This window comes from Artibeus jamaicensis, unplaced genomic scaffold (assembly GCF_021234435.1).
Source record: "Artibeus jamaicensis isolate MK-2021 breed Jamaican fruit bat unplaced genomic scaffold, CSHL_Jam_final contig_797, whole genome shotgun sequence".
Lineage (NCBI taxonomy): Eukaryota > Metazoa > Chordata > Mammalia > Chiroptera > Phyllostomidae > Artibeus > Artibeus jamaicensis.
The window spans coordinates 11,259,133-11,274,653 of record NW_026521977.1 but is presented as its reverse complement, the minus strand read 5'-3'; positions in this window follow the sequence as shown (position 1 = coordinate 11,274,653).

The window sequence follows — 15,521 nt, the reverse complement described above, 5'->3', positions numbered from 1 at the left end:
TGAAGGGCCTTTTTTATATTGCTATTTCTAATATTTATATATTGTGATTAACATATATTATCTCTACTTACTAATGCTTTTCTGTGCCCTACCTGGACTAATTTTTGTTACTGTTTCAAGTGCTCTTGAGATAAAGTTGTGTTCTCTAATTGTTAAGATGTATAGTTCAATGTACAACCATAAATTATTCTTATGGACTATATTTTGTTTAGGATGTTATATTCTCATTTACTTTCTGGGCACTTGATCTGCATTGTACGGAGAATGGAGTCTAAAACTGTTCTATTATTAGTGTATTTTTCTCTCTGAAGCCTTGTATGTCCTATAGTGTTTGCTTTATAAAGATAGTTGCTGTCATTTTTTTGTGCAGATGTTTTGACTGTTATAAGTATTATATAATCATTCTGAATTGTAACTTTTAAGATTAATTAAGTGACCTTGATTGAATTTGATACTTTTAAATGTAAATTGTACTTGGAAATCATCAGAACAATGCCTATTTTTTTTCTATTTGCCTACTATGTATTTGTTTATCCTTTTGTTTCTTAGCCTTTCTGAATTAATTTTTAAGTTCTTCCCTTTGGTAAAAGATTACTATTGGGTCTTTCTTTCCCACCCAAATTGAAAATAATTTTTCTTCTACTAAATGGCCTAAGCCTACTCACCTTATTTCTATGACTGATATTAAGTCAAATTACTTTAAAATCTTCGGGTTAGGAAGCACCTTAATAATTCTATGGCTAACACACTTCCTAGAAGTTTTAGTCTGTTAAATCATTTCAGAGGTTGAATCAGGCTTTCTTCTGGACTACCCAAACCCTTAATTATAATGGCACTATACTTTTTACCTTGACCAGTAAGCAGTGTATGTGTGTATGACATTTTCACATGTATTTCTGAGCTGCTCTCCACTTCAGTAACAGGAGCTACTTGAAAACAAGCATCTTTTCTGTACATTTTCCTCCCCACTAGTCCTCTTTCTGCTGCCACACTCATGCAAACATCTCTAGAGGGTCAGGAACATGGTAGGTGATCAGTAAATATTTGTTGATTTAATTAGTACATGAATAACTCAGAGGAAGGAGCCTCTAGAAAGTTAATTATATTTAAGGTGTGTGAATTCATTGTACCATTTGTCTGTGGAGTGAGGTTTTAGACATATACAAGACATTTATATTTCTGGTAGAGGCAGAAAATAGTCTAATTGTCTTAGTGCATCTTGTTTTCATGTGATGGTTTCTGTCTGTAACAGTTTGCAAGGTCATGTTTGTTAAACTGCACTGCTTGTGCTTTTAACCTTATCACAAAAATCACATCTCATTTGAAAAAACAATGGGAACTGTTGCCCTGGTCCTTAACATAATACATTCCCATCACACTTGGCACGTGCTTCAGATCCCAGCCTTAACCTCATTATTTTGACTATCATAATAGCTCTTTTCAATGAACCTAAGAACTTGAAATTATGTTGATTTATTGGCTACTTAGAAAGGCAACTCTAACTTGATAGTGAAACTTCCCTGGTGTGCTTTCTTCCAGCTTTTCCTGCTCTAATTTTGTTTCCAGAAAGAACTACGGATGTTTTAACTTTTATTTTGGATCATTAATTTCACTAAGTAATTTGAGCAGCAAGGTACTTAAAGCTTCCTCAGCAATTTGAATGAAAGAAGATATTGAATGTGCCTCAGTTGAATGCTTCTTATTCTAGGCTGAAGAGTTTCATTAGATATAGGCTACACTGTCCATGGAAGATTTATGAGTATATGATTGAACCAGCAATGACAGATATGATAATATGTGAAGCTTTCACAGATTCATAGGTAAAAAGACTATCATTTACAGTGTCATGAGTGATAGTAGGAATTTAATTAAAATAAAAACAAGTTATTGGAGGAATGTTTAGAGTATTCAAATAGGGTATTCCTACCAACCAGATGAAAGAATTAAAAGTTATAAGAAAACAAAGCAATGATTGACAATTACTTTACTAATCAGGTTTTTTTAAACACAATTAAAATAGTTTTACTATTAAAATGTGATTCACTGTTTAAATTACTTACAAAATACTAGTTAGCAGAAGAGGAGAATAAAGCAAAGCCCCAACTGATGAGATTTTGATATTAAAACCTTGGATAATTTTTAAATAAATATATACGTGGTAGTCCACACAGCTTGTTTTCCAGGTGAGTTGCCACATCCATATCCATACCAGGTTGGACATTCTTTTTCTGATTGTCTAGTGTTTGTATACTCCTTCTGTATTTGAGGAATTCCTCACCTTTCAAGTCTTGGTAAAAGCCTGGAACTTGAAAAAGCTGAACTTGCCTCTGGTTGTTGGGCTGGAGACACTTTGTCACTTTCCTAGACTCTCTGGCAGCAAGTTTGTAGAGAGGTAACCTAACCTCAGCTAATCAGATGCACCCACTCAGCAGGGGTCATCAGCAGATACGGACAAGAGATCATTCCTTCTGGTGAAAACAGTGCAAGGAGTAGTTCCAATTTCCAGTCATTATCAGGGTGGCAAAGCAAGCTAGGTCACATGTTGAGAACCTGTTTCAGCAAGAAAAACAACCATCCCCATGGGTGTGAAATGTTATCTCCTTGTGGTATTGACTTGCATTTCTTAATGGCAAATGATGTTGGTTCTAATTCTTACTCATATGACTAAAGTTGTCATGAACAACCTCTTTAAGATCAATCTCTGAACACATTCTCCTTAAAATTAATTCCTAGGATTGAAATTGCCTGCGGAATATTTATGGATATTTTAACCCTTTTCATATGCATTTCTTTTTTTAATGTTTTATTGATTGTGCTGCTACAGTTGTCTCAATTTTTTCCTCTTTGCACTCCCCGGAACTGCCCTACTCCCCTCAGGCAATTCCCCCAAGTTTGTTCACATCCATGGTTCATGTGTATGAGTTCTTTGGGTACTCTAGTTCCTATACCATACTTTATATCCCCATGGCTATTCTGTAACTACCTATTGTATTTCTTAATCCCCACACCTTTTCACCCATTTCCCCAAACCCCCCTCCCATCTGGCAACTATCAAAATGCTCTCCATAGTCATGATTCTGATTCTGTTCTTCTTATTTGCTTAGTTTGTTTTCTAGATTCAGTTGTTGATAAGTATGTGTTTATTTCCATTTTTTATTCATAGTTTTGATCTTCTTCTTAAATAAGTACCTTTAACATTTCATCTAATAATGGTTTTGGGATGATGAACTCCTTTTTTCTTGTCTGGGAAGCTCTTTATCTGTTCTTCTATTTTAAATAATATATTCATTGGGTAGAGCAATCTTGGCTATAGGTCCCTGCCTTTCATGACTGAATATTTCTCACCAATGCCTTCTAGCCTGCAATGTTTCTTTTGAGAAGTCAGCTGACAGTCTTATGGGAACCCCCTTGTAGTTAACTAACTGCTTTTCTCTTTCTGCTTTTAAAATTCTTTATCTTTAACTTTTAGTACGTTAGTTGTAATTTGTCTTGGTATAAACTTGTTTGTGTCTCTTGTTTGGTACGCTCTGTGCTTTCTGGATTTGTGTATCTATTTCCTTTACCAAATCACAGAAGTTTTCTTTTCATTATTTTTTCAAATATATTTCTAATTTCTTACTCTTTCTCTTCTCTTTCTGGTACCCCCAAGATGTGAATGTTGGACCTCTTAAAGTGTCTTAAAAGCTGTTTATATTATGCTCGTTTGGGGGGGATTCTTTCTTCTTCTTGTTCTTCTGCTTGGTTGTTTTTTGTTTCTTTATGTTCCATATCATTGATTTGATTCTGAATTTTATCCACTCTACTGTTGATTCCCTGTAAATTGTTCTTTTCTATTAGCATATCCTTCATTTCCACCTGGTTCTTTTTTATACTATTGAAGTACTCACTGAGTTTCTTGAGCATCCTTGTAACCAGTGTTTTGAATTCTGCATCTGGTAGATTGCTCATCTCATTTTGTTTGGTTCTTTTTATGGAATTTTGATCTGTTCTTTCATTTTGGCCATGTTTCTTTGTCTCCTCATTTTGGCAGCTTCCTTGTGTTTGTTTCTGTGTATTAAGTAGAACTCCTATGACTCCCTGTCTTGATAGCATGGCTTGTAGGGCCCAGTGGCACAGCCTCCCCTATCAGCTATACTGGGTACTAGAAGGTACCCTTTGTGTGGGCTGAGTAGATCTTCCCCTTGTGGTTGAGCCTTGGTTGCTGTTGGAAGGTCTGTGGGAGGGATTTTCCCAGGCCAGTCAGCTTCAAGGACCGGCTGTGACCACTGACCACCAACCTCCACCCTACGTAGAGGATCAACTGTGCAGGGGCAGGGTAAAATTTCTCTGACATGGCCTGACTTGTCCATTGGGTATGCAGGTGCTGGGGTTTTCTGGGTGGTGCAGATCAGGGTCAGCCATCACCTATGTTCTGTCTGAGGCCACCCAGCATGAGCTACAAAGCAATCTGCAGATGACTGCTACTTGTGCTGGGCTTGGAGGTTTTCAGGTAGAGCCAGACTGTGATCCAAAGCTAACTGCTGCTAATGCCGGGCCTGGGGCCACTTAGAGGTAGGTGAGCTGGTCACAGACCCATAAGTAGCATGGGACAGAGCCTCAGATAAACACTAGGGCAGGGTAAACAGCATAAGTGGCTGCCTGTTCTGTGGCTCTGTAGGAAGAAGGCTCAGAAAAGGCACATTGGCTTCTGTCAACCTTTTTGTCTATGAGCGAGCTATCCCCTAGTTCTCACCCTAGTTGATGCCAGATACTTCAGTTCCACCCTTTCAAGCTGCTACCAGAGGAAATGTGTTTGAGTAAGTTCAGCACAGGCGCTTTAAGAGGAACTGCCAGGGAGTCAAGTAATTTTTTCACAGACTCAAATCTCCCTGGTTTTTACAGCCAAAAGTTATGTGGACTTCTCTTCCTGGCACTGGAACCCTGGGTTGGGGGGGGGGGCTGGTATGGGGCTGGAACCCCTTGCTCCTGAGATATTTCTTCTGAATTTTTATCCACTACATGTGGGAGTGAGACCTACCTCTTTCATGTTTCTGTGTCTCTGCATCTCCTACCTTCCTGGACTGATGTGTTTTTTTCACTTCCATACTTCTAATACTTCCATTCAGCTCAATTTCTGATTGTTCTGAATGATGGTTTGTCTGTAATTTAGTTGTAATTTTGATGTGGTTGTACAAAGAGGTGAGCCATGTTTACCTATGCAGCTCATATTCCTTTAAATATGATCCTCTAGAATGGTTGCATCAGCTTTGTTGCCTGCAACCTAGCTAACATGATAGATGAAAAATGATATCTGTGTTTTTAGTCACATGCTGGTGCAAACTGACCATTGCAATTAGACGTATTGACTTACATTCCTGTCCTGCTATGGATATGATGCATAAACTCCTTCAACTGTACTTCTTCACTTGCAATACTATTAAAAGGCTCAGCTTCAAGTGCAGAGGATCTCCTACTAATGGCAGCCAGCCACATCCATTCCAGGGATTGCCTGCTGTGGATGCATGCAGAGTGGAGTCTGGCCTCATCATCTTTAAAATTTCCAGTGATACACTCCTTGAGGCAGGTATCTCTTTCAACCACAGCACAGAATGCATGTGTTTACAACTTGGCCAGACAGCCCTGGCTTTTGCCTGCTGCTGGAATACAAACACTTCTGTGCCATCTCAGATCCTCCACTATGACAAAAATCTTGTCAGATAACTAGAAGGCCAGATTGGGGTATGGGCTACCTGACCGTGTGATGTGTGAACATTGATGAGAAACATTGGTAGGCCTCCAAAACTATCTTCTGATCCAAGATGGAAAATCTTTTCCATCATAATACTCACCCTGAAGAAGAATTTTAAGGAACCAAATTTAAAATCAATAGTTACTCATATTTGCTAATGACTTGTAGGTTTCTCCCTATGTGCAACTGCACACAAGATAAAACCTTTTTATGACATCACAACTTGCAGTTTCTGGGCTTGAATATTTTTAGCTTATGGGTTTTCCATTTTAAGATTTGAGTGTCAGTATTATTGATGAGAGAGTTTTAAACAGAGAGACCTGCTTTCTGTCCCCCATTTACTTATTTCTATTTCTTTCCCTTTCACTCTCACACTTCCAACAACTCTTGGTGTTTGCAGACTCTCCATCCCATGTAAACTTGGAATTGCATAAATGATATTTTTTTGCAAGTCAAAATGATAGATGTATTGTCTAACACACCAGTGGAATAGGCTGAACTGCAAAACAAAATACTAGATAAAGATCCTTTGTCCTAAAACACAAAGAGAACGTTCTGAACATCTGACTTTACTTTTTGGAAGTAAAGCAGAGTGTTTAAATTCCTCTTGTTCAGGATTTAATGTAAAAAAATTCCTATAAACATTCTGGATGAGAATTTTGAATTGTCTATTCCATTTTCATGGTTTATGAATTGCTAGATGAAGTGCATTCATTTTGAAAGTTGAAGTGAAGTAAATTTCATTCTGTGTTTATTTGAGAGAACTTCATGGACGTTAATGAAATCAGCTGAAGGGGAGTAAAGACTTCAACACTTAATGTCACTAGAGCGTTGTGTTTGCGTGCACAGCCTCTCCCGTCTGCCAAAAGCTACCTGCTGTCTATCTTAAGTGCATTGCTTTAGCTCTCTGAACTTCAGCCTTCTGATATCTCAAAAAGAACATGTTAATGCCAACCTTGTAATTGTTATAAGGATTACCTGAGATAATTATTTAAAGATATTAAGTGCATTATATCATCCCTGTCATATAGGTGGCTCTTCATAAAGGACAACTAACATCCTGGCACATAATAGGTACTCAATAAACACTTCCTAAATACCTTCCCTAAGAAACCCAAATTGAGAGTAAATTTTCAAATTTGCCTTTTCCCATTTTTTAGAATATGTGAGAAAAATATCTAGGGTACTTCTTTTTTAAGAGGACTTCTTTCTCTCTCAGAATTCTTCCATTGCTGTGGTCCTGTGCACTGAGCATGGACAGACCTCCAGGAAGCCCTGCAGCCACAGCATGGCTAATCTTCAGGGGCGTACTGCCCAGGGTAAAAAAGACTCTACAGTATCTTTTCTGAAATCAGCATCTCATTTGACTGCTGCGGCCTCGTGTTTTTCTGGCTTGTATTTTACATCTCTTCAAGGGAAGTAGTACGAAACATTATTGAAACTTATAGTCATGTTTTTCTGTGAAATTTTCAAAGTAATTCAGTTGGCTTTGTCTCATGTAATCCTCATGATGGACTTGGAAATTCTCCCATTTGTGGATGAGCAAGCTGAGATGTCAAGAAGTTGAAACACACGGTTAAATGTCTACAGAGAATGGCAGAGCCTGTGCCTCCTAACTCCATTTGAGCTCCCCAAAATCCTCACCCTTACCCATAATGCAGAAATTACATCCATGGAGCCATTTGCTCAGGGTCTGCTTCTGCCCATATTTCAAATGTCCATTCAAAATTATTCCCTTTCATATAAAAGCTCCAATTAAAGGGAAGATCTCCCTGAGAGAAGTAATGCTGCATTGTGAAGCATCCTTGTGGCGGTGAAGAGTCCAAGAGCTGACGAGCACAGGAGCCCTGGACAGCAGAACTTGGAAAGCTCAGAAGTCAGCCCTTGTTTCCATCCCAGACTGGCCTAGATTTTTGTTTCTTTAATCCCCTGCATATTTCATAGCAGCCTCCTTAAGGAAAAAAGGCAAAAAACAAAAACTGGTCTGTAATGTTTGTCCATTTTGAGCCAAATTCTGTCTGTCTTTATTTTTCCTTTCATTTGATGTTAGCGTCATGCTGGTGAAGTAGTATTACCTTTTCCCAAAATTTGCATAAAATAACTGAGGATGAGGGGTGTTACATAACTTGCCCAAAGTCACCTTTCTATAATGAGTGTGAGTCAGGATACGAATCTAGATTGGTCGAAATGTGAAGTTCATATTTAGTCTAGTATTAGATTGCTATTATGTTCTTGCTGAGTTTTCTCAGAATCAGAAAAAACAATGTATCGGTCACTCTAAGAGCATTATGTCATAAATCTGAGCAGTGCTGTTTGACGAATGTTAAGCCAAGTTTTGGCATGTCCCTTGCTTGGCTCCACAATGACTAAATAATGCCCTTTGTCTGGTCCCTATAATACACGCAGAGACACACACAGTCTCACTCTCCTGCTATCATTCTTTGCAGATAATAATTTAACTTTTATTTTCCAATACACCTGTAGTTTGGTGATAAAATGCAGATATAAATAATCAGAGGAAATTGGGAGTAACAAAATTTTTCAGTTGGTGGTATATTATATTGTTGATCCCTTAAACACTAGGATTTCCTAGCAAAACAAAATCGAAACAAACGTTTCTCCAGGGTGAGGTATTTTATAATCTTCAAAGGTGCCTTCATGCTCACAGGACAGTTCTTGGTTCTCTACTGACACCTAAATTCTCCTCCTTAGCTAATGTTTCACTCACTCCACTCCCAAATTTTTCTAAATATTTGTCTATTCTTTTTTTGTTTTTATATATTTTTTCTTTCTTGTCTAAAATTTCACCCATGTCAGGGACACTTTCCCCATCGAAATAAATCCTACTGACCTTTATGAGGACGTAGCTTATCAGGATAGAGAATGAAGAACACCTACGTAAATAAGATTCAATTCTTTATCCCAGGAAGGTCTTTAGCCAGTAAGTAACTTCACTGTTTGCTTCAAGACATTCTTGCATATTATTTAATCTGAACAAATAGTTTGTTCTTCTGTGGACATAGTTCTCATAGGACAATGGATTGCTCAACTAAGCAAATAATTTTATTGTCAAACAGTTGACTTGTCAAGACTGGTTTCAGGATAGTCACCATGCTTGCCTACCAATCTTAAGCAATTATGTCATGTTTCCATCTCCATCTCAAACCTTAAGAAACATTATATAAACCCATTGGAGCTTAGACCATGACCTTACAAAAATCTTTGATCTCTTCTTGTCAGGGATTACTAAGGCTCCATCAGAGTGTTAGCAATGGTTTAAAAAATGGTTTTGCTTATTTAAGGCTATTATGGGATGTGTATGTATAACTTCGTAACATTATATTATTCAGAGTTTTTTTCAGAGACAGAAAATAGAACACATGAGTCAAATTCATTACTTTGGCTCATATAACTGAAAGTCCAGAAGAAAATATCAGGATGTAATAGAGAGGTCGAAGCATTGTAATGAGAACTCAGCTCATTACAATGTATCTCAAATTTTACCTCCTGATGGCTTCTTCCCAGGTTAGCTTTCTCATGGTAGGCTCCATACCATTTGCAGTTGGCTCCAGGCTTGTATTCTCTTTAAGTTGTTTTCCCCTAAAAACAGACCTTAAGAAAAAGATTCAAGTCCAAGTGATTTATCTGAGACGTGAAAGTTATGTCAGTAGGAACATGAGGAAGCAGGGCAGGGAAGGTTAGGAGGTCAGTAAGGACTGCATTATAAAATCAGTTACCACTTTGGGCAATGGGACCATTGCCCTGGTGGTAGACTTTGGGCAACAATGTCAAATAAAGATCTCAAAGTTGTACCACCTAAATGGCCAGAAAGATGGGACACTTGTACACCAACTACTAATGGCCATTGTTTAATGCAAGAATGTCTAAGCTGACATGCCTGGCACAGGAGCCAACTTAAATGGCTGTAGAGAAAGTCTTTTGGCTGCAATCATTTGCAAAAATCCACAACTGGAAGTTGGCAGGCGTACAGTGAAGTCAGAGGCCTTCCAGAAAAGGACAGTGCAGCCTAAATACCTTATTTTTCCATGTATAATGCTCACTTTCCCCTGACACTTTTGAGGGAAAAAATAAGGATGCACATTATACATGGGTAGTACTAATTCCATATCTATAAAAATGTTTTTAATTCTTTCATTTATGCTTATGAACAAAAAGTGTAACTCTAGAAAACAATAATAATATCCATATGCAAATTAATACCATAGAATATGATAATATAACTATATTTAGTTTTATTTCTAAATACAAATAAATATAACAATATAACAATGTCCATATGCAAAATAATACCATGAAATATGAGAATATGATAATATAACTAACTATATTTAATTTCTAAATAGAAATAAATAAATAAATAAATAAATAAATAAATAATTGATTTAAAAATTAAAATGAAAGATTTTTTTCCTGAAAGTTTGGGTCAAAAACATTGGTGCATATTATACTTGGCAAAATATGGTAATTACTACACTCAGACCCTAAACTCTCAGCATGTGTAAAAATGAAATTATTTGTCTCCAGACAAGATGAAGTTACATACACTGAAAGAATCAGTCACTGCAAAACCTAAGGGGACAGTAATATCAGCTATAAATGGCAGAGTATAGACATCCAAATTCCTACCGTGCATGAAGTTATGAGGACACTGGCAGAAATTGTGACAGTCAACTTTTTCAGAACTCTGGATATTAACTAAAACTTTTCATCCACTTAGGTAGTGTTTATTAAAAAAAAACCCTCAATATTGGTAAGAACAGTAAGAAGTACAGTATTTCAATGTCTACTCCCATTTTTCTCATCTGAGCTCCACAGCAATCAGGAAACTAACACTCCACACTCATGCGGAAAACCAGCAGCCCGGAATCACTGGAGAGAAAGAATGAGATTGAAGCTCCTTTAAGAACTATTCCCTATGACACCTAAACCCAGTGTACTGTATGACCCAGTGATTTCACTCATAGCATACAATGAGGTCTGTCTGGAAAAAGTCCAGCCATTGTTAATATAACGAGAACGGTTTGCACTATATCAGTATAAGCTGGCATCCAAGAAGAGTGACTGGAATATGCATGGGTAAACAATGATGACTTCTCTGTACTAGTCCATCAAGGAGGGGTGAGGTACATGCTGTTGAATGAGCATGTATACTGTGTGACTGTTGCATTCAAAATGACTGAGTGAATAGAGCAATGAATCTGCATTGAATTTTGCATAGAGCTTGAACACTCCTCTGTGGAAACTATTTAGATGATTCAGAAGGCTGAAGCTTTGGACAACTGGTGATTGGCATCTCTATCATGACAACATGCCCATTCATACATCATGTCTCATACAGAGTTTTTTTGAGAGACATCAAATTGCCCAGGTGACTCAGCCCCCCAACAGCCCAGGTTTGACACCCCGGGACTTCTGGCTTTTACCAAAACTAAAATCACCTTTGAAATGGAAGAGATTTTGGACCATTGATGAGATTCAAAAAAAATACAATGGGGCAGCTGATGGCGATTAGAAGAGCCGTGTGATGTCCCAAGGTGCCTGCATTGATGGGACTGAAGTGTCATTGTCCTACATACAGTGTTTCTTGTATCTTGTATCTTGATCACTAAATGTCTCTGGCTTTCACATTACATGGGTGAGTACCTTCCGGACAGACTTCACAGGTCATTGAAGATCACTTTATCATTTAATCCCACAAAAATTTGCACACTACTGTTCATAGCAACATCAGTCCTAATAGCTAAAAAGTAGAGTGTCCATGAACTGATAAACAAATGAACAAAATGTGGTATAACCATACAATGGGATATTATTCAGGAATATTGATGGAATATTAATAATAATATAAATATTACTATAAAAGGGATGAAATTCTGATATATACTACATCATGAATAAACCTTGAAACATCATGCTGAGTGAAAGACAGACATAAATCTACATTCTGTATCTCATATAATTTCTTTTATGTGAAATGTCCACACAGGAAAATCCAGAGACAGAAGGTAATTAGTGGTTGCCAAGGGCTGATGGTGGATAGGAATGAGAAACAATTGCTAAAGGTACAAGGGTTTGGGGGGATGACTAAATTGTTCTGAAATTGGATACTGGTGATGGTGGCACAAGTCAGTAAGTATGCTGAAGACCAATGAACTGGACACGTTAAAGGCGTGTCCTCTGTCAGACTGGGGTTCAAGACCTTATCCCCACTCCTGCAGGATAAGGCAGCCTCAACATAGGCTGACCGTGGGATGGCTATAGAGGAAATTCAAGGCGCTACTTCCAGAAGGCAGAATGGGTGCTGAGCTAGCAAAACAAAAACTATTGTTCTACTCTGGCTAGCTCATCAAAGGCTCATGAACCCTTTGATCAGAGCCATTTGTCAGTTCTGCCAGTCTGTGCTTTTATTAAAACAACTGCTTTCCTGCTAAAAGCTGCCACCTGCTCTAATATTTCTTTTCAGTCTTGCATCTACCAAGACCAGACTGCTTTCTTACTTCTCCCAGCTACCTGCACACTAAATCATCCTTTTTCCCTACAGCCCAAATAATGCAACACTGAGAAAGAACCCAGAATTCTTATGACTACAAACTTTCCAAACAACACAGGTTTCTCTCACAGTGCTTATGCAATCAATTAGTATGAATATTCTCTGGGTGGAGGGGAGAGTCACAGTAGACCCCCAAACTGATTGGCTCCTAAATGCTCAGCCGAGGTGACTCTGACTACAATAGCACAGGTGAGAAAAGTCTCACACCTCGTATTACATATCTTTCAATAGGAAGTCCTGTTACTAAGCATGTGACCATAGACGTTAACAGAGAAACAAAATAACTAGCCAAAAAATTAAAGGTATTTCTCCACAATGTGAGCATAAAATGGAGAGTCAGTGTATGGAGTCCGTGGATTTCAGGAACCCCCACATTCTCTCGCTCTCTTCCCCAGAAATAACTTTGTAGCAAAACTCCCAGATTGTCAGAATTAAATTTCTTTCTGTTTTTTATTATGTTGTTTATGAAAATATAGTAAATATTTCAAAAACTAGCTTGAAAATCACTTCCAAAGAGATATCAACTGTTGTTTTTGATTTTATGTTAGCTTGGAAAGATGGTTTATCATAGGGTTTTATAACCCAGTGTCTCCTTACTGGTGAGAAGCGTCGAGTGATCAGCACATGTTCATTAAATTTGTGAATGATTTGCTTGCTCCCGACTCCTCTGAAGCAGTAAGTTCTTAGGTTTTGGTTCTTCTTTTCTGACTGACTCTAATTAGCAGAGCCGAGGGACCCATCCATGGATATCCAAAGATTCTTTCTAAAAAATCTTCCCCAACACAGTGGGTTGTATGAACTTAGATTTACCTCCATCCACTTTTTTCCAGAAATTCACAGAATTTGGAAAATACCATTACCTTTTTGGTCAACTTCTCTCTTCCACAAGTTTGAAAGTCTTCTCATTTAGCAAGGAAGGAATAGAGTTCCAGTTCAAGGATATTTCTGTTAAGTTTTTTTCTTTTCTTTTTTTTATCTCTTCCAAGACTGAATCATAAAAAGCATCTATTAAACTCTGCTTTTCAGGTCTTCTTTTTGCAATACCAATCTCTTCTCTTATAATTATTTACCCAAGGAACTAAAGTTAGATGTAAACTTTGAAAGATAGCAACACAGCTCAACCTTCCTTTAACATTTTGGAAACATGGCTTCATGAAAAATGAGTGAACATCAGTGAAAGTTAAAAAAAAGTTCTTAGAAGGAAATTGGACATTTCAGATGATTGGGACTACTGTGTCAAGCCTTCCAGGCTGCCTCCATTTTCCAGGGTTGGCCAGACTCCAAAGGAGCAAGAAGAGACTTGTTTGAAGCTATGTCAGGAGTTTTATTGTCGAAGTAGAATTAAGCAGAAAAAATTTGTTAGAATCTTCTGAAACATGTTTGAATGTTACTGGAAATGATGCAGGTGATAAAAAACATAAGACAGAAGCTAAAGCAATATCCTTGAGGAGAGAAAAGGACAGAAATACTGAGAACAAGAGAGGAATTGGCCTTAGCCTGGGAAGTTAGGATACAGACGCTGGGTGGCTTACACAGGTGTGGGTGAAGGTCGGCTGGTTCACAAGTGGTGGGGATGTATTGAAATTGTCCTCTGACTGACTCTGTGTTTAAAGAAAATGTGTTGCAGTTATGCCAATTATGAGCCAAGAGAGGAAAGTGTTGAAGATTTGAGGAGAAAATAACTCAGTGAAAAAATTACTTATCTAGCCGAGTAGAGAGATGATCGGATTAGGGAAGCAGGGTTTGGATAAAGAGGAGTGAGGTTGTTAGGCTGGGCAGTAGAATTGAAGCTGGATAAGGAGGGAAGTGAGAGCGTAAGGGTCCTGAGTGGGTGAAAAGGTGGGGGTTCAATGGATTGCATTTATATAGGGTTGACAATTGTTGTGTGTCTGGAGTAGAGGCAGTAGGCCAGAAAAATAGGAGGTGGTGGTGGAGGAGTGTGATGCTCGGAACTGCCATTGTGAAAGCAAAGAAATCTGTGAATCGCCTTCAGGGGATGGACTGCTGAGTAAAGTAGAGGATGACAATATTGGGTAAGAGTAAGTTATTGAAACCATCAAGAAGTAAGATACCTGTATCCTGAAATGTTTAAGGAAGGAGAGATAGATAGGAGAATGTGAGGTTATAAATATGAAGCTCTTGAAGGAATTTTGTGTCAGGTCACCAGAGGGTCAAGGTTATTCTGTAAGAGATTTCTGAACCCCACTGACAGGAGGAACCAAGAAGGCCCATTTGTAGTAGTGAGACAGCTGAGCTATTAGCCTCCCCTAACCTCCAGCGTGTAACCTGGGGAAGGTCTCTCAACCTCTCTAATCCTCAGTTTTCTTACTATGAATTGGGTAGATTAGTGCCAATCTATAGGGTGGTAATAAGAATAAATTGAGACAACACATATACAGCACTTACTACAATGCTTGACACATAGTAAGCATTCAAAAATACACTAGCCATTATCATTATGATTATCTCTCTAGCAAAATCGGACTCTCTTCGAGAAGAATTATCTTATTTCAATCACACTGCTGTTTCCCTATGCAGCTAGCATAGTGCTAGGTATTAAAAATGTTTGTTAAATTGAATCTGTATGTCTTACTCATTTCATGCTGCAATCAGTACTTTTGTTTTTGAAAATGGCAGTAAATGAGACATTTTTAAGATATACCTTAGTTCCTATGACAGCCTTTAGTACCCAGCAGCAGGGCATAAAATGCTTGGTTAGGTGCCTGAAAACACTAATCTCTGCCTATGCTTTAGAGTTTCTATAAAATGAGGATAACAATACAGTACATGTTTGCAAATGGCTTTTGAGACGGTAGATGAACACAGCACTGGAATTAAATTGTCGCTGATTTAAACTAGGTTCTGTTTAGTGCAAGATGCCTCATAAACCGTTGTTTTGCTACTTAAGCGCAAAGCAAGCCTATAGTTTTCACCCTGGAATTGATATTTTAACCAAGGAATTTTATATTTGAGTTCAGAATTATGTCTTTTGCCATACAATTTTGGTCAATGATTCACCATAATATATAATTTAAGGGTGCAGATGCAACTTGAAAAAAAAACGCTTTGCTTTCAACTGAATAAAGTACTTTGCTATATTTTACCAGTTTATGCGCCATTTCTAATTTTCTTTTTGAAATATGAAGATTAATTTTGGCCAAAGTCTCAGTTTTCTGTTGCTAAGATCAGACCTCTGTAAGTGATCACAAGGATGAATGGTAC